Here is a 20,441-nt window from a genome sequence, read left to right as displayed (position 1 = left end):
CTTCCTCCTTTACAATTTGGATTCCTTTTATTTCTTTTTCTCCTTTGATTGCAGAGGCTAGGACTTCCAAAACCATGAATAAACGTGGCAAGAGTAGACATCCTTGTCTTGTTCCTGACCTTAGAAGAAATACTTTCAGCTTTTCGCCATTGAGTGTGATGTTAGCTGTGGGTTTATCATATATGGCCTTTACTATGTTGAGGTATGTTCCCTCTGTGCCCACTTTCTGGACAGTTTTTTCTTCATCATAAATGGATATTGAGTTTTATCAGAATTTTTTTCTGCGTCTATTGAGATGATTGTATGGTTTTTATTCTTCAATTTGTTAATGTGGCGTATCACATTGATTTGTGGATGTTGGAAAATCCATGCCTCCCTGGGATAAATCCCACTCAATTATAGTGTGTGATCCTTTTAATATATTGTTGGATTTGGTTTGCTAGTATTTTGTTGAGGATTTTTGCATCTATGTTCATCAGTGATCTTGGCATGTAATTTTCTTTTTTTGTAATATCTTTGTCTGGTTTTGGTATCAGGAAGATGCTGACCTCATAGAATGAGTTTGGAAGTGATCCTTCTGCAATTTTTGTTGGACTAGTTTGAGAAGGTTAGGTATTAGCTCTTCTCTAAGTGTTTGGTAGAATTCACCTGTGAAGCCATCTGGTCCTGGACTTTTGTTTGTGGAGAATTTTTTTAATCACTGATTAAATTTCATTACTGGTAATTGGTCTGTTCATATTTTTCTATGAATAAACTCAAAATAGATTAAAGATCAAAATGTAACACCAGATACTATGAAACTCCTAGAGGAAAACATAGGCAGAACACTCTGACATAAATTGCAGCATAAATTTTTTTGGCTCCATCTCCTAAAGCAAAGGAAGTAAAAGCAAAAATAAACAAATGATACCTAATTAAACTTCAAAGCTTTTGCACGGCAAAGGAAATCATCAACAAAGCGAAAAGACAACCTACTGAATGGGAGAAGATATTTGCAAGCGATGTGCCTGATAAGGGATTAAATCCGTCATATATAAATAGCTCATACAACTCAACACCAAAAAACAAGCAAACAACCCAATAAAAAAATGGGCAGAAGACCTGAATAGACATTTTTTTCCAAAGAGGAAATTGCAGATGGCCAACAGGCACATGAAAAGATGCTCAACGTTGCCAATCACCAGGGAAAGGCAAATAAAAACCACAGTGAGATACCACTTCACAGTCAGGATGACATCAAAAAGACACATATAACAAGTGTTGGCAAAGATGTGGAGAAACGGGAACCCTTGTACACTTTGGGTGGGAATGTAAATTGGTGCAGCCACTGTGGAAAACAGTATTGAAGTTTCTCAAAAAACTAAAAACAGAACTACCATATGACCCAAAGTTCCACCACTGGATATATCTCCAACCACGCCCCTCAAAGAAAACACCAGAAAACAAAAACACATAAACACTAATTCAAAAAGGTACACACCCCTCAATGTTCATAGCAGGTTATTTCAATTGCCAGGATGTAGGATATATATATATATATGTGTGTGCGCATGTGTGTGTATGCATGTGTATGTGTGTGTGTACATGATACAATACTACTCAGCCACAAAAAAGAATGGAATTCTGCCATTTGCAGCAACATGGATGGACTTGGAGGGCATTATGCTAAATGAAATCAGAGGAAGATAAATACTGTATAATATCACTTATATATGTAGTGTAAAATATATAACAAGCCAGTGAATATAACAAAAAAGAAGATACAGAGAACAAACTAGTAGTTACCATTGGGGAGAGTGGAGGGGCAGGGGCAACGTAGAGGTACAAGAGGTATTAGGTATAAAGTAAGCTGCAAGGGTCTATTGTACAATATGGGGAACATAGCCAATATTTTATAACAGCCATAAATGGAGTATAAACTTTTAAAAATTGTGAATCACTATATTGTATACCTGTAACTTATATAATATTGTACAGCAACCATACTTCAATTAAAAAGTTTTAAGTTTTTAAAAATTAAAAAATCACTTTTCAGGAAAAAAACTATTTGACACATTTAACGTCATAGACATTTTATTTAATGGACAGGGAAAGAAAAAAATTACTATAAAAAACTTACATCTGTCAGTAAACCCAAACCTGGATGCCTTCCAATACTGCTAGTTCATGAAAATTCTTAACCCAAATGAAAGGCAAGAACAAAAACAAAACTACAGCCCTGGAGTCCTGATTTCTATTCCTGTAAACCCTTTGGTCATTTGGCATCACACAGTCTTTCTGGAAAAGGACAGTGCTTGATTTGTGGAGCTGAAAGTATCACTATGCTTCTCCTCAAGGAGAAGCATTTGTGCATTTGCTTGTCACTTATCACTTGTCACTTATCACTCTCTTGCAACCCACAAGGACAACAGATACAAATCAGGACTAAAGCAAACTAGGATATATGATAGTCCCTGGTTGGGAACCTCCCAAATAAGGCACCAGAACTTAACTCTCAACTCCTGCTCTATTTCCTAGTGATGTCCCTTTGTCTCAAATGCACACTTGGTCTGCAGGAGTTATAATCCTGCCTTCATGACCACAGTTGATTAGAGCAGAGGCTGATGCCTGCCCCAAGATGAATCAATTTTCTTCTTGCTGGAATTTGGAGTTTCAACCTAGAGATAGTGTATAGTTGTTAGGGCTTTTGTAACAAAATACCACAAACTGGGTGGCCTCTGAGGAGGAGCAGTGAGTAATTCGTTTCAGGGTCTGAGCAAAAAGCAAGTTGAAACTATATACTCAGGGAAGAATAAACAGTGGCTAAAATAGAGGAAATCATACTGCAAACATCTCAGATATTATAGTCAGCAGAAACAGGTGCCTGAGGCTGCTGACCTTTATTAATTGAGGCTGTAGACAGATGTAGACATTTTGTAGTACCTTTTGATATCTTAAGTGTACCTTAGGTATGCTATATAATTTATCAGAGAAATGAAGACTTTTTTAGAAATTGAAATGTAGTTGATTTACAATGTCATGTTAGTTTCTAGTCTATAGCATCATGATTCAGATATATGTATATATATATACACGCACATACATATACATATATATTCTTTTCATATTCTTTATCAGACATAGAAAGACAGATGTCATGTGATATCACTTATATGTAGAATCTGAAAAAATGGCCCAAATGAAAGCCATGTTTAATGAGCAATGCTTCAAAACAGCTTGATCAGACAGAAGCACTTCCCTAAACCCAGGGCCAATTTAAGATCTTTGCCGAACTTAGGTTCTCTTATTTTTAGAGGCCCATATCATATCAAATATATTTTAACAAGGGAAGTGGCACATTTTAACTTATATAAAATTGTCTTAGGTTTTAATTGTCATTGAATAGTTAATAAAATGATGCCTTCTGTAGATATAATAATGTCACATTAATTTCTACTTTGCAATTTTCTTTTTCTATTTTAGAGCCAATACGTTTTTGTTGCTTTTCTTTTTTTTTTTTTTTTTTTTTGATGAGTTTTGAAACTTTTATAGGCTGGAGGCAAGGTGCTTTTGGTGCCTAGTGAAAAAAATAGATGTCTTTGTATCTTAATCTTTTATAAAAATTTAACCATTCTATAATTACGTTTTCCTTAACAATTGCAAAGCATAATTAAGAAGTAGTGTAGTATTTAAACTGCTACAGTATTTGCTCTCAAGAAGAGAAGTATCTAGAAATAAGTCTGTTTCCACAAACATGAGTGGTTCTGTATGTTTAAAAGCTACTGTTAATAGCTTCTGAAATACAAACTAACCTCTCATTTTAAAGAACATTTAATTGAAAAGTGCATCTAGACAAACCACACTTCACAATTAGCCGACTTACATGAGCATCCACGTATCTTATTCAAACTTGACACGTGTTCAGAAGCACAGTGTCCAGTCAGTCTGCTTATGTAGTTTCTACATTTTGACATAAACTAAACTGAAATGAACCACTTCCATAATCGTGAAATAAGAAGAAAATAACAGTTGTAGATATTGTTACATTTCCTGCTTAAAAATAAAAGGCAATATTTGCAAACATTTCTACTTTTCCTAAATTAGGTTTCATCGAAAGAGTAGGCTCACCATTGCCCAGAAGGACATGCTTCACCAATTCAATAGACATTAGACATTACATTAGACAAATCTCATAGCATCTCCAGGGGTCCAGCCCAGAGCCTAGCCTTGGGGGCTCTTCTCCCCTCTCAGACCTACTGTAACGTTTGTGTCTAATGACTGGGTACCATCCTGTATTGTTATACAGCTGCTTTCTGTTGGAAAATACCTCCCATACCTTCAGGAACAGTAAGCTTCCTGAAGGAGCATCTGTTGGCCTGTGTCTGAGTTCAGAAAGGAGCCCCACGGGTCAGAAGCATTAATGCTGTGAATTTTCCTATAGACACTGTCAGATATTTGACTTGTGTTTAATAGCTCAGGTGGCCACATTGCTCTTTCAAGCCTGCTAGTCTATGTTCAAGTAAGTTGAATCAGTGCTTATTGATCTGATTTGAATTAATTATCCTCTTTCCTAAAGTCATCTATTATAAATAATATAAAGAGTGAAAACATCTGTATAGTTTAGAATAAAGGGGCTGAATTGAATAAACGCAAATTTAAAATGTAAAATTTGGGGACAGAAATTAAATACAATAATATCCTGTAGTGGTGAGTGTAAGATGATGGAAGGTGAGGTACATACTCGGCCATGTAGATATTCTATGATCTTTATAAAAACTGACAGTATTTATCGAAAGCCTTACAACTTTTCTCAGGAGGCAGCTGGGAACAGTAGTTAGGAGGATTCCCGATTCAAAGCTTGGTTCTTCCACATACTCACAGTGACTTTGGGAAATTATTTAACATTGCTGCCCGTTTTCTCATCTATAAAATAAGGACAAAAATAGTACCTACCCCTCATAAGGATAAAATAAATAAGGCAATGTTATGATTAAGTATTACACAATCACTAAAAATTAGATTTTCAAAGAATGTGGAAATGGAAAAATTCTCAGATATAACGTTATACTTTAAAAGCAGTATGAAAAAAATAATAACGGTATGTAAAGCAGTTTATACACATTATGGTCCTGATTCTGTTTGAAGGCACACAGGAAACGTGCTGGAAAGAAATATCAAAATATCAGTGGTGATGATCTCAGGGTACTGAAATTGGGAATGATTTTTAAAATTTTTTAAAATTTTGTTCTCTATGTTTTCTACAGTTTCAAAATTTTCCAAAAATATGTACTTTATTCTTGTGTTTAAAAATAACATGAAAAATGTATTTAAAAAGTAACACAGAGAAAGGATAAGTCCAAAGACACTTTTTTCCCCCTGAGCTGCTGGATAAATGTACAGAATGAGAATCTTGAATACTTTCAAAGAATAGCAACTTTTAAAGCAAAAAATAGCTTTAAGTTCTAATTAACTAGAGTGTGTGTGTGTGTGTGTATATATATATATATGTATGTATGTGTGTGTGTATATATATTTACTCCCTTCCTCCCAAAGAAGCCAGTGGTGATATTCCCAGTCAGGAAGAAGCAAAAGCTGATGAGTTTTGGATCAACTCAGCAATAACTCAAGTCAGTAGCCCAGTAGGAACCAAAGCCAAGTTTTAGAGAAAAAAAAAAACAAAACACAAAAACAGACAAAAAAAACTCAGACTGATGATCTTGGAAGTTGGTAAAGTAATTTGCAAAGGTTGAATATTATTGCAAATCTGACAGCTGGAGGTACCAAAACTCACTCCATCACTTGCCAGCTAAGCGGCAGAATTCCCTTGCAGGCCTGAGGAGTCACTTCCTCCACCCAACAAACTTCCTTTCCTGGACGTGTGAGTTATGAGCTCAAATCCCCAAGTTTCTTAATGAAAATGTACCTTCAAATGCTTTGAAAATTTTTCTCCTTTCATTTCCTGGCTTGGAGGAAGACATATGCCTTCATGATGGGTGTCCAAGGAATATTTACTACCTAGGCAATTCCTACCTGGATTTTCTTAAAATAATAAGAAAGGAAAAGGGTGCTCTGAACACTTGTAAACCTGCGCGCCGAATCACGTATGTAGAAACAACTCAGTAGCAAACATAGTAATTACTGATGGTAATGGCTGAGAGGTAATTCTCTCATTTTTTTACAGTAGCTTTGTGCCTGTAATCCAGGGACCCTGGGGAAAGTTACACAGGAAAATGTTACCGTTAAGGACATATCCTTTATATAGGAGATAGGCACATGGTGCATGCTCAGCCACTTTTGAAAAGAAAGTGATAATTGATAATTCCTTTCATTCGAAAGGAAGCATTCTTAATTTATAACCTTTAAAAGAAACTGTCTTTATTATACTGCAGAGTATTCTAAGTGTGTATCATGGCTAATATTTTATGCATACATTTTTTCAGTTGAAGGCATTTGCCATAATTCAGCTTTAACAAACTCCGTTCTCAGCTGTAACTCAGAGCATGACATATATCTGTTGTCCAGCTATAAATCTGTGGTTGTTATTATACTTTTATGAATCTGATTCATGCAGAAAGCATTATCCCTGCAACTTTAATTAAGGAGTTAGGAATTTCCCCATTTGAATTCCTAGCACTCTGTACACTTATTGCATCTTCCCCCCAGAGCCCCAAATGAGATATTTGGATTACAGATCCTTAGAAGAATAAAATCCATAAGCTCTAAATCAGGGATGGATAAGTGGATTTGATCCAGCTTTAGAACTGACTTTGATGGTTCAAATTGCATTGGGTCTCTTAGGATTGGATCAATCATTAATATCTAACTTTTTAAAGCTGTAAGTTTTGGTATTTGCTGGTTAGGATATTAAGATGCAGTCTCTTGTTTGGTTTCTTATTTCTGGGGAGCTCTCCAGTCTGTTACTTGGGTTCTACTAAAGCCAAGATTCTGTATGACTCTAAATTAATAGGCCAAATTCAGGTATGAAGCAGAGAGAAATCTACTTATGACATTTGATGGTATTACTCTTAATATAATGAGGTTGTGAATATTTATTTGCATATATGTGCAGATGATTGTACACAGATACATAGAAATTACACATCTCTAAGTGGCATCGTGTCTTTAGTTTGGCTGCCTATTTAGACTTATTGCATTCCCACCTCAGTCCCACTTTTCCATTCTAATGCTACATACACACACAGCATAATAATGACAATACCAGCTCTTAAATACCAGCCCTGATCTTGGTTTTACATAGGGTCACCCACTGAATGCTCGTAACTAACCAGTGAGGTCATTGCTATGATCATCCCCATTTACAGATGAGAAAACTGAGGCTATGAGAGGTTATGCAACTTGCCCAAGATCACAGAGTCAGAAAATGGAAGCGCTGTGAGTATGAGTCCAGACAGATCTGGCTCTGGGATTCATGATCTTACATGTTCTGCTATGTTGTCTGAACTGCTGTAACTCTGTCAGCACACATTTGTTAAGCATTTTAAACCAGTACTGCTCTGTCCTATCAGGGAAGAGAAAATGTTTAAGACTGTGTCCTTGACCCCAAAGAGCTTGTAGTTGTGTCGTGAAACAAGTGCACATGAGGAAAACTTAGGGAGGAGTACGTGTCGTGTTCATGATAGTTATTGGATGATTGCTCTGTTTAAGCTGCCATATTGGTAACTAAATCTGTATTATCACAGAAGGGACTATTTTTATCTCTGTTTTACAAGAGAGGAAACTGGAGGTAAGTCACTGAAGTCCCACAGTCAGTAAATAGCAGAGTTGAGATTTGAACCTGGACAGCCTACATCCAGAGCCCCTGCTCTTAATGCCCCTGTCGTCTGCTGGATGGGACCGCATCCTCAAATGTATGAAATGGAGAGCAGAGAAGTGCTGTGAGAGCTTAGTGAGGGTAGGAAGGGTAGAAAGTCCAGTTAATCAGTTACTTAGCTAATTAATTCAGTACTTACTGGTTACCTTCATTATCTCAAGCCATACTGAAATGCTTTTGGCTCTCTGAACCCAGTGGGCTCTCTTTTGTTTCCAGATCCCTGCACACTCCCCGCCAAAAATGCCCTTCATGCCCTGCCCCCCTTAGGACCCACCTACATACCAACTTTATCACTGCTACTGCCTCTACCACCACCATCGTGTAGCTGATTCCTGTCCACCCTTTGAGTCTCTCAGCTTAAATCCCAAAGCCCCTGGGAAGCCCTTCTTCCCCGCTAGGACTTGGGTGGATGCAGTCACATCATCCCACCCCGTCATAGCATCTACCACACTGGTGTGACCCCAGCTTTCTTTGTCTATCCATCACTTTCATACCTGGCTCTGCTGCACCTTCCCCCACCCAACCCTCCCTCTCCCATCCCCATAATAGTCTCTCAGCTTGTTGAATCCCGGAACTGGGTCTTACTTCCTCTGTTGAATTGCAAGCTCCTACCACAATGCCTGACACATCATAAATGCCTTATAAAATGTTTTTGGATGAATGGCTGGGTTCCATGTGCCAGACACTGTCCACATAAAACACGTATTATGTGACAGCTTTGACTGAACATTTATTTCCACAATCTCACTGAATTCTTGTAATAATCCTCTCAGATAAATATTATGATTTCTGTTTTACAGACAAGGGTTCTGAGGCTCAAGGACAGTAAATAGCATCCCCAAAGTCACATAGTAAATGAGTAGTTGCAATTAGAAATTAGGTCTGTCTATCCCTAATTCTGTGTTACAGATGAACCAGTAGTTGCAGTAGAGGTTCTAAAAGGTATAATGTGGTTCTGAGACACACAGAGGATGCAAAGGAGTCAGAAATCATCTCTCCTGGTGGTTGGTGGGGAAGACCTTCATAGGGAGGTGATGCATGGGCTTGATCTGAAGGATAAGTGACCTGGTTTGGATGAGAACAAAGAGAGGGATCAGCAGGTGCAAACATGAGTTGTGAGAGCTGAGTCTCTTTCTTCAGGGAGTGGTGAGGATTCTTCTATAACAAGAGCAGAAGGAGTAGGAGGGAAATAGCCAAGGGTACTTGGATCGGCGTGTAAGGCGTAGAGCCAACCCAGCGCAAAAGAAGAACCGGCAAGATTGGAAGAGTGACTGAAGAAGGTACCCACCTAATTCTAAGAGGTTGAGCATGAGTTCCTAGGGAAAGAGTGGTGCTACGATCAAACTCTGGAAGGGATGTTAAGTTTAGTGTGAAGTCAGGTGGGAAATCAGTAGGCAAATTGAGGGATATAATTCCCCCGCTCTACTGTGCGAGAAACAAGAGTCCAAAGCCTTTCACCCTGTTAGCACCTCTTCAGATCACATGCCATAGACAGTTGCGTGGAGACCTGAAAGTGTGGAAGAGTAATCACGGGCAGTTCAGACACGCCTCCTCTTCCTTTCCATTCTCTTCCTGCATTGCCTGCTGTGTTATCTATTGTTTGTGTTGTGTTTGTTACTATTTATATGCTACACACTGCACTACCTGCGTTCTTGTGTTTGTTTATTTTGTTTAGTCCTTCCCCCATGAAAGGTATTATTATCTCCACTCTCTAGATAAGAGAATGAAAAATCAGAGAGGCTAGGTGGCTGGTCCAATGCCACAGCTAGTAAGTAGCAGCTAAGAATTAACCCTTGTGTATCTGACATCAAAATCTATGACCTTAAACAATATCACAGAGGTTAAAAACATAGGTACCAAATATTCACTGCCTCCTCTGAGCCAAGCGCTTTATGTAGATAATACATAACATATGTGATAAGATATTTGCTTTTTCTAATCATTTAGTCCATTAATTCTGAAAGAGTAAAAGGTTTGTCTAAAATTCACTCGCTGTGTTCTCTGCAGCAGTTCCTTCCCTCTGTTGTCTAATACCTCATTTCCTAATTCCACATTTAGAAGGCATGGGATATTTTAATGATTCTTCTCAGTTATTAAAAATTCTCTTTTGAAATCTTCAAGTCCACAGTTAGAGTCTATGAGAACAACCTCATGCAAGAGCTTTAAAAATAAATGTGTGGTGTCAGCCGTGCTCTCAGTCTCCTTTTAATGAGAAATGGACAGGTTATTATGCTATTACATGGTACAGCCTATTCCTGGAAGCCATCTTAAGCTGTTCAGGATAATGTATCTCTACACTGCATCGGCCTCTTTGTTCCAGAGATGCTATTTTTTAGAGTTTTATGAACAGCAAATGGCTCCTTAGGAGAACATTGTAATCGTTCAATCTGGATTTTCCAGCAGTCTTGGTATAAGAATGATAAAATGCCCATGGGCCAGTGCCAATTTGAAAAGGATGATTAACTCCAGATTTCCCATCCTTGGGACATTTTGAATGCCCGGATCAAGGTCTGATGTGTTCCAGATGATGTGCAAGGATGTACAAACATGTGGGCTTTCGTTGTGAGAAAGACTGAGAACAGAGTACATTATTCATTTGTTTAATCAACCAACAAATGTATAGTGAGTGCCTGTGTTGTATCAGGCACTGTTCAAGGTGCTGAGAATACTAAGTCCCTATCTTCAAGGTGTTGATATCTTCTGAGGGAAGGCAGGCAGCAAGTAAATAATATATTGCATTCTAATCAGGGAAGATATAGCAAGATAAGGGAATACGGAGTGATATGGGTGAGACATGCTATTTTATGTCAAATGGGCAGGAACGGGACTCCCTGAGCTCACATCTCAGCAGAGACCTTGAGGAAGTGATGGAGTGAGGCTTGCAGATGTCAGGGAAAGAGTGTTTCAGGCAATCACGGCAAAGTCCCTGGGACGGGAGTTTGTTTAAGGTGTAGCAGCGTGGATGCCCCTGTGGCTGGAACAGAGTGAGTAAGGGAGAGGGTGATAGGAGATATCATCAGGAAGATGCAAGGTTCTCACTTGCAAAGGAAGGTTGGGCTTCAGACCATCAAGCCTCACGTAAGCCTTGGTAAAGAATTTATATTTCTTGCTGTGTGAATTGAGAAACCATTGCAAGGGTTTGAGCAGAGGAGTGACATGATCTGACTCACCTTTTTAAAGGATACTTTTGCCTGTTAAGTAGATGTAGGCAGCAAAAGTAGAAGGAGGGAAGCCAGAGGTAGGAGGCTGTGCTAGTCCAGGCAAGAGATGCTGCTGCTTGGACCAAGATTGTCATGGTAGAGATGGCGAGTGGGGAGGAAATTCCAAATATTTAGAAAGAAGGGTTGACAGAACGTGCTCATAAGGTTGAATGTGAGAGAAAGAGAGGAATCAAGATTTTTGTTGCTGCATACCTAGAGGAGTGGAGGTGTTATTTAGTGAAACAGGAAAGATTGCAGGAGAAACAGACAGGAGTGGGTGCATTATCTCTGGGACACGTTCACTGTGAACTGCTTGGCTGACATCCATGTGGAGTTTAGGTAGCAATTCTGGAGATTAAGGAACATATTTGGGTTGAAAGTTTAAATTTGGGAGTCATGAGCTTGTAGGTAATCCATGAGACTAGATAAAATCATTTAGGCAAGTGTTGGCAAGAAAATAAATTCTTGATTGTTCTCTTCAAGGAGTTCAGTTATGTTATCAACTTAGTATAAAATCTCCTACATGTATTGCTTTCATCCCATCCCTTCAGAGGGCACAATGCTTCCAGGCTCTTCCTAAATGATTTAAGGTTAAGTGCCACTTAAACTAAATCCAAATTTTGTTTCTAAAGTTCTTTGAGACTTAACAGAGAACAGCAAAGCAGACAGTGTACCTTGTACAGCAGTGGGGAGTGGTTACCATCTCTAGATCTGAAGGAGTGAAGGGAGAGTTGTAAGCAAAACTTGAAGACCGAGAGGCTGTGTGGAGCAGACAACTTGGAATTAGCAATGATCATAGGTTGAGGGAGGCAGCCAGCCCATGGCACCCTAGCAGGATGGGAGCTGAGGAAATATATTTCTGACCTCATGTCATTATTCCTCCAAAGGCTGCTCCTTCTCATTGGCAAACCCAACAGGAAGCCAAGGGCAAGGGAGAGTTTTGAAAGTTGTCCATACAAGCCAGCTCAGCACAGATTAGGGTAGTGGGATGAAGATGAGATCTTCAGGGACTAAGGAACGTCATCTGACATCATCTCTGATGAGGACACACGCGGGTGCTTTGACCAGACTGTAGAGTCACATGTTATATCATTTTATCTGAGTCCTATTCCTGCTACATTTCTTATAATGTGTTTTGAGTTAATTTTAGATATTAATTCTGTAATTTTCTTGTGACTAACACAACACTATTGTGTTGGGCTTTTTGCATGTTGAAAGCATTGGTTTGTTCAAAGTGTTTAAAGAATAGCACACTTTTAAAACTCTTTTATACAATGTTGTGTGTATGCACATACCTGCAAGTATGTTGGCATGTCTGTATTACTTTTTAAATATGTAGGAGATTCCATCTTTCTTAAGCACAAGGACAGTGTTGGGTCCCAGCCTTCAAGAGACTGGCTTCCTGACCTGGTTTCCAAGCAGATGATCAGGTGCAGAAGAACAAGGCAGGAGTTATTTTTCAGGCAGAGATGATACATAGGGGTCTTGGTCGAAAGGCCATGTATCAGAACTGCAGCAAAGGATGAAAGGCAGGCTAGATTGGCTGACTCAGTTTGTAACTGAGTCCTGAAATGGGACTCTTTAAATGCTCTCTGATGAAGGATCAGATTGGTCATAGGGGCTAGAGAATAGAGCTGAGTCTGCAGGAGGAAACTAAGTGGCTCCAAGTACTGGTGAGAGAAAGGGTGAGGACTCAGAGGAGGAAGCAATTGCTTACAGAAGCAATTGTTGTCACTGCCCTTTTCCTAAGGGTAGCTGCTTCTAACTGATGCTCACCTGTGCGTATGGTGCTACCCAACAGGAGGAGAATTAGATTTTTCTTAAACGTACACTAATTTACTTGGCCTGACTCCAAAATTACAACTTTCTAGAACAATGAAATAAATTACACACTGAGTAAGGCTGGTAGAAACTTTTTTATTTAAAAGCTGGATTATCCAATACAGTGATTTCCAGAAATTTCAAATAATTTTGAAAGTATGAAGCCTAGATTCCTTTGAAAGGCCTTCTGTGCCGTCTTTAACTTTCATAGCACTTAAATGAAGGCAGCTGTGATTTAAAAATGAAGTACACAAAGGTAGGTACACAGAAATAATATGAATTTTTTCATAAGTTCTCTTGCATGGTATTAGCAGGGAGCAGCAGAATAAATCATATTTTTCCCTTGAACTTATACCATGTGGTTATTGCCTTAATTTTGACTATTACGCTATAGCTTGGTAAAATGCTTAATCTTACCAGAAATAAATCTTGCTACTTTTTCTGCCCCCATAACCAGTATAGCTGTTGAGATTATAACTCTTAAGTAATTATTGACAATGATATAATTTTAAACTAAAATATTGTAAGATTTAAAATATTCCTTAGTACACAATCATATTGTGAAAGATACTCAGCCAATGTTCTCTCACTTTAAGTAAAAAATGTCCAGAATGCTAGTTTTATTAATTTGTATGAGCTTTCTTTCAGATGATGGAATACGTAGGCTGTTTCTGCACTATAATTAAAGTACTTAATTTTTTTTACCATATCTAGACAATTGAAGTTAAAGGGAGGCTTTGATGAAAAATTATCTAAGTATCTCAGGTTTAAACTTTATTCTGTAAATGTAGACAAAACATGCCTCTAATATTTTACTAAAATGTATTTCTCAGTTAACCATCTCCTTTTTAAGAAAACATATATTAACATAAGCAATAGGAAGAAAGTAAAAATCATCTATGACCTCAGACTCTACGGATGGCAACCAAAATCATGTGGGTGTGTAATAGTTTATAGTTTTTTGGTTTTTTTTTTCTTAACATTTTTTATTGATTTATAATCATTTTACAATGTTGTGTCAAATTCCAGTGTAGAGCACAATTTTTCAGTTATACATGAACATATATATATTCATTGTCACATTTTTTTTCTCTGTGAGCTACCATAAGATTTTGTATATATTTCCCTGTGCTATACAGTATAATCTTATTTATTTATTCTACAATTTTGAAATCCTGGTCTGTCCCTTCCCACCCCCTTCCCCCTTGGCAACCGCAAGTTTGTATTCTATGTCTATGAGTCTATTTCTGTTTTTAATGTGAAATATAAAAAGGCCACTCTTACACAGTTTTTCAAAAAATATGTTATATAGAAAAATATGACTATAGTTCTCAGATCTTTAATAAAGAATGATTTAATTACAATAATTTCTGTGTTTCTCTGTGGCTATACCTTGGGTTAAAAGTTTTATTTTAGATCAATTCTGATTTCTGATATTTCAAATGATTTATCTAAACTAAATTCCTTGATTTTTCATAATCTCTAATTAACTAATTAATTTCAGAAAATTCTAGGCTCTCAGGGTAGAAGAAGACTTTAAAAGTTGACTCCTGGTTCTGATGCCAGACCTCTTCTTTCTTTCTTTTTTTTTTTTTTTTAAATTTTTGATTGAAGTGTAATTGATTTAAAATGTTCAGGTATACAGCAAAGTGATTCCGGTATACATATACATACACATTTTTTTTTTCAGATTCTTTTCGATTATATGCTATTACAAGAAATTGAATATAGGTCCCTGTGTTTTACAGTAGGTCCTTGTTGTTTATCTATTTTATATACAGTAGTGTGTGTCTATTAATCCTCAACCTCCAATTTATCCATCCCCTCCCTTTCCCCTTTGAAAACAATAGCAGACCTCTTCTTCAATATCTCTGCTTGTATTTCATCAAGCCTAGACTTGATTGCTTTTATTAATGAGAGACTCACTTCCTTTTGGGGATTTTCCATCTTGAAATAATTTTGACTGCTTGAAAATATTTCCTTATGTTGTTTTACAACCTAACTCTATTTGGTCCCTAGCCCTCAGCAGCATCAGAGAAAGTCTAATTCCTCTTCTGTATGACAGCAGCCCAACCACAAAATTAAACATAGACATAAATTCCCAGATCCTCTCAGCTTCTTTCCCTGCATTTCCTCTTCTTTAGCATAAGCGCTACACATTCCCTTAGGCCCTCTTTTCATTTCAGTTTCAAAACACCTAACAAACTGTATTGGAAATAGCAGATAACTTTACTTCATTATTACAGAAAGTTTCAGGTTCATGAAGGAGTATCATTTAAGTTGGATACAAAATTGTCATGAAAAAGAATTATAATATTTATTTTTTCCTAGAGAGATAAAATTCAGTGAATTAACTGAGCAATATAACTTGCAATGTTTATCTTTCAGGGATGTTTTATTGGGGTATTAAAACTTATACTTAATTCAATAAATTGGACTTTTCAAAGGCCTACTTAGATTCATTTGGTATGTTTATGGACCACTATCCATTGGACATGGGATAATCCTGAATTTCTTAGCTCCTTTACTATCCCAGCACATTATCGATGCAATATATAATTTCACAGATTATCTAGTACCAAGATCTGGCTCTTTGAATACACTGCATTTAAAAGCAAAAAAGCTCCAAATCTACATATCTAATTATACAGCATGATCATCTCTTCATTTCTATCCCTAATTCTTTAATCAAAACAGGCATTAGCAATACAAATAAAGGAAACTGGATTATGAAGGAAATAAAGATTAGTGACTCTAAGATCAGATAGCTGGTTTTAGCAAGTCAGGTTAAAATTGAGCTCTATTTTATTATTCAAATAAATAATGAAACTACCTTGTCATAAGCCTTTTCGATTTTAAAGATAAAGCACTGGGCATTTGTTTTCTTTGATGCAAGTTTTCATGTGTTAAAAAACAAAATCTAGTTGAGTAAATTTTAAAGATCTTGGCTTTATTCAAGTGATTCATGAGTCAGGTGGCATCTAGTCTAACAGATAAAAAGGATCTCCAAAGAGCTGTACAAAATGAAAGACCTTTATAGTCAAAAGGAAGTGGGAACAAGAAAGTTACAGTAGACAAAAAAGTGAGTTTGTTATTGTCAGGTCACTTTTTTGGAGGGTCTGGCAGGTGTCTATCAGACAGGTTACCTAATGCAGATCAGGTGATTCCTGATTGACTGGTTTAAGATTCCATTTCTGGGGGAGCCAAAAGTATAATTAAGTTGTGATTTGGTGATGTAGGTCTTAGCATGAATGACTCCATTTTGGGCCTGTTGTCTTGTTTTTAAAACATGAGCTCCTTGAGTAGCTAAGGGATTAAACTGTTATACATTTCAAAAGAATGACCTGTTGACTCGCCCCAAAGCAGGGAAGGTGCTTTTGGGGATGGCATTTGTGGATTGTTTTTTTGGTAGATTCAATCCGAGGTCTTTCTTTTTCAAGGTTGTTTATGTGGCCCCAGTCCCTGGAGTTCAAGTCTTTTAATTTTAACTATTCAACTGAAAGCAGTGCTTTATGACCTCCTACGGGTTCCAAGTAACTCATTGAGAAGAAGCAAAGCAGTACTTGGGAGAACTAGAGATAAAACTAATTAAGGTTCCTACCAATGCAAAGAGTGGCAAAGAAGACTATGTCAGCTCTTTCCTCCAAGACAGTCTCACTCTGTGCTGTGGAGACTGGTTAGATTCACTGGCCTATGTCTACATAATGCAAAAAACACCTCTGCTATTTAGCTTTTTAGATTGTACATATTAGGTATATAAATATTAATAAAAAATTTCTGCCCTTAAATATTACATGTCACAGTTAATATTCTGCACTCTCTGTCTACATATCTGCTTTTCAATATTTGCTGTTAGGACTTTATTAATAAATATGAAGCTGTGTTTTCCTTGTGTGCGAGTTTTATCTGGAACACTACGTTCAAACTAATAAGGGAAGAACATGGGCCGCTCACTTACTGATGGAAGATAGGAACGTAGCACAACCCTACAGTTTTAGCAACGTAAGATATTACTGAAATAAATGTTATCTTGGACACAATATGCTTCATCTTCTGTTTAACATAGCAAAGGAGTGTTTGTTTCACTATCTCTTGGGGGTACAGAGTTTCCCTGTTATTATGCTAGCTAGCACAACAAGATATCAAGGATGCTAAAGAAGACCTTCCTTCATTGGTGGGAGACTTACTGGCAGTGGCTGTCAACTTGGCTGCCAGTTGCAGCCCCCTCAGGAACTTTACAAACTACTGATGCCTGGGTCCTAGCTCCAGGGATTATGAATTGACTGATCTTGGGTAAGGCTTGGGCATTGGGACTTATAAATTTTTCTCAGGTGATTTTAATGTGCAGACACAATTGAGAACAGCAGTTCTAAAATTACTTCTGAGATTAGAGATCACCTTTAACATGATTCTGTATGGGAAGAGATAGACTGGGACTTCAAAATTGTAGAATAGATAAACAAGATTATACTGTAAAGCACAGGGAAATATATACAAGATCTTATGGTAGCTCACAGAGAAAAAAATGTGACAATGAATATATATATATATATGTTCATGTATAACTGAAAAATTGTGCTCTACACTGGAATTTGACACAACATTGTAAAATGATTATAAATCAATAAAAAATGTTAAAAAAAACATGATTCTGTAATTGAAAATTTTAATCCAGTTCTATGGGTTTTAAGATATCCTCCCTAAGAAAGCTCTAGACTTGCAAAATAATCTACACAAAGAGATTCTGTGGTCTAATAAACTTGGGAAATGTTACATATCTCATCATACTCTAGGAGAACTTCAATTGACCTTGACACGTTAAAGGCAACGGTAGAGACACTTGTCTTACCTAGTGTTTCCCAGTATTTTTAACCAGGATCCTCATTTTTTATAACAGCTATTACCCCCTGAAACTAAGATTCTCTGGTCTACACATTGGTTATGGTGCTTTGTGTTTTGTTGATTTGTTTCTGAACTCTTGTGTTTAAAAAAGAAATTCCCACCCTAGCTGCTCATCTATACATTACACAGCAAAATTCACTAAGTTTTTTTGGTCTTTTATTGGTAATTATTATGTCTGTGTGGCTGTTGAATAAAGAACACGTTGGTATGAACCTCACTGGAGATACTTTTCCCTGGAGCTATTTCCTTTGTTAACACAAGGGGTCTCCTATTAAGGCTCTCCATCTTCCGTGCCAAGCGGGGGGGGGGGGGGGTGGGGGGGGTGGCTACTGGTCTTGTTTGAAAGTTACCATCTTACCAGTGACTTAAATCTCCTTTAAATGGACTCCCTCTGCTACTTAAGTCATTGATTCCTTGTCTTAAAATGCTTTTCTCTGTCTTAAAATCTTGAAAGCATTATAGAATGTATTTCTTTGGCGGGGAGGAGGGCTGGGGGATTTGGGATGTGAAAAGGGTGGGGAATGGAGTGATCCAGGTTGTGGAGCTATAGGCAAGAAAGGGGAGTTTTATTCACAAATGAGAATTAGATGGAGGGGCTGGAAAATTGGCCTTGAGGCTGGAGGAGGCAGTAGATGTGTCATTTATCATTTCTCCCTGGGTGGAAATGAAGATGTGACTAGAATACACACCAAAAAGCAAAGCTACTCGTGCTGTTCATGCCACATCTCAGGTGGTGTCCTATTTGGTTTCTTGGCAGCATGCCAGTGTGGCCTACTCCTACCCTCCTGTTCTTTTCTTGGCGGCTGTAACTGTGTATTCTCATTGCATTTCCCCTATGACTTTAACTCCTCCTTCTCATCACCCCCAAAGAGGTTAGTGAAGACACTCTTGCTCTCTGCTTCCCTGGTGGCCAAGCTCACTTACTTCCATTATGATACTAGCTCTAGATGAAAGGTTTCATTAGTTTTCTCTTAACCGCATTATCTTTACATTAAACACCTAACTAAATGATATAGCTTTATATTTACTGTAATACCCTCGAGAGTGGGAAATGTACTGTTCATTCCTGTCTCCCCAGATCCATGGCAGACACTTAACAGGGTGTCCACAAATGTTTGTTCCACTAAGTTGATTGCTTAATCCCATAAACCCTCAGGAGCTCCAACTGGGAAAAGAAGACAAGACCAGCAGGAAACACCACCACAAGGAACAGTGACTTATGTTTCTAATGTACACATGCCTTTTGTCACTTAAAAAGTTCACTGTTTTTGATTACAGAACTGATTGATATTTATTGCAGATTTTTAAAGTAAAGGAAGAAGTAAAGAGCATAAAAACAATGCACAAACCCACCACCCAAAAGTAATTGTAAATAATTCTGAATGTTTCCTTTCAGATCTTTTTCTATGCATAGGTAAGGAAGGGTCTATCCATCTGTCTAAATTATACTTACAAGAGAATTTGGATCATGCTAAAAAAATGACTTGTATCCTCTTTCATTCAATTGTATATTCTTTCATTTGACAAATAATTAGAGGGCTTAGTATCATGTTCCAGGTAATTATTTTAAGTTCTAGGGATACACTAGTGAACGGTATCTTGAAAGTTTTCCTGAAAACTTGGTTTTTAATGACTTATTAATATTTCATATTTTAGGTTAACTATAATTCGTTTAACAAATTCCTGTTTTACCATTTAACGCTATTATTTTAATCCTGCAACAAGAATCCTTACTCATACATCTTTGTGTTTTTCTCTAATCACTCACTAAAGATAGAGGGTAGTTATCAGATCATAAGGCACGAACTTTTTAAAAAGTTGTTTGGAGGTACTTCTGTGAAAGGTTGTAATGATTTATAAAACTTTGCTCCCCTAATAGCTCATGAGAGTCCCCATCCTGCCACCCTCACTGGTGTTAACTTGTACTTTCATTGTTAAATATATTTGTCTGCCTATACATTGCATCATATTACAATGTTACTTATTCTAGTATGTCTAATTTCACATTCTTAAATGAAGATGTAATCTTTGTTTTTCGATTAATTATTGTTGATTTTCACAATACATACAAAAATACAGTGTGACCATACAAAAATACAGACTTTAAGGGAAACTCCTAAAAACCTATTTTAAAAGATTTTCTTTTGGGTATCGAAGCTGTACCTCCCTTGGTACCCCCTAGGGATTTGTTCTAGGACCCACAACAGAGAGCAAAATGCCAGAATACTTAAATCTTATAGTGGACCCTCTGTTCTTTGTATCCAGGGTTCCACATCCCTGGATTCAACCAGCTGCAGTACAGCTGTGTTGTACTATATGTATTCAATGGAAAAAAAAAATTGCGATTAAGTGGACCCTCGCAGTTCGAAACCATGTTGTTCAAGGGTCAACTGTATTTAGCCTCCTGGAAAAGGTACTGGGGTTTTCCAAATGGGCTCTTGCTGGCTGCCTTCCTTAGTTAACATATTCAGTTCAGGTGCTCACATTTAGTAGAGGTACATTAAGCAGAGCAGATGTTCAGTGAAAGTCAAGTGTCCTTCAAAGAGTAGTAACAGCATCCCACGGGCTCCCTTTGAGTGTGAAACCTTCTTTGAGACTCAGCTTAATAATTTTTGGGGAGAATCCCGTTGCGTCAATCTCGGCATGAAAAAGGAAAAGCCACCTTAACCTAGATCAGCATGTCTGACAGTGCTGTCCGTTGTGGAATG

General features: G+C 37.5%; 1 protein-coding gene across 5 annotated transcripts in view; it reads left to right on the top strand.

The window, feature by feature from the left end:
- COLEC10 (collectin subfamily member 10) overlaps nt 1-20,441 on the top strand; it is a 398,420-nt gene that overhangs the window by 30,515 nt on the left and 347,464 nt on the right. The window lies entirely within an intron of this gene.

The sequence above is a fragment of the Camelus dromedarius genome, chromosome 20, assembly GCF_036321535.1.
Source record: "Camelus dromedarius isolate mCamDro1 chromosome 20, mCamDro1.pat, whole genome shotgun sequence".
Lineage (NCBI taxonomy): Eukaryota > Metazoa > Chordata > Mammalia > Artiodactyla > Camelidae > Camelus > Camelus dromedarius.
The sequence above is the reverse complement of the archived record's forward strand: the minus strand, read 5'-3'. Positions and strand labels throughout refer to the sequence as shown.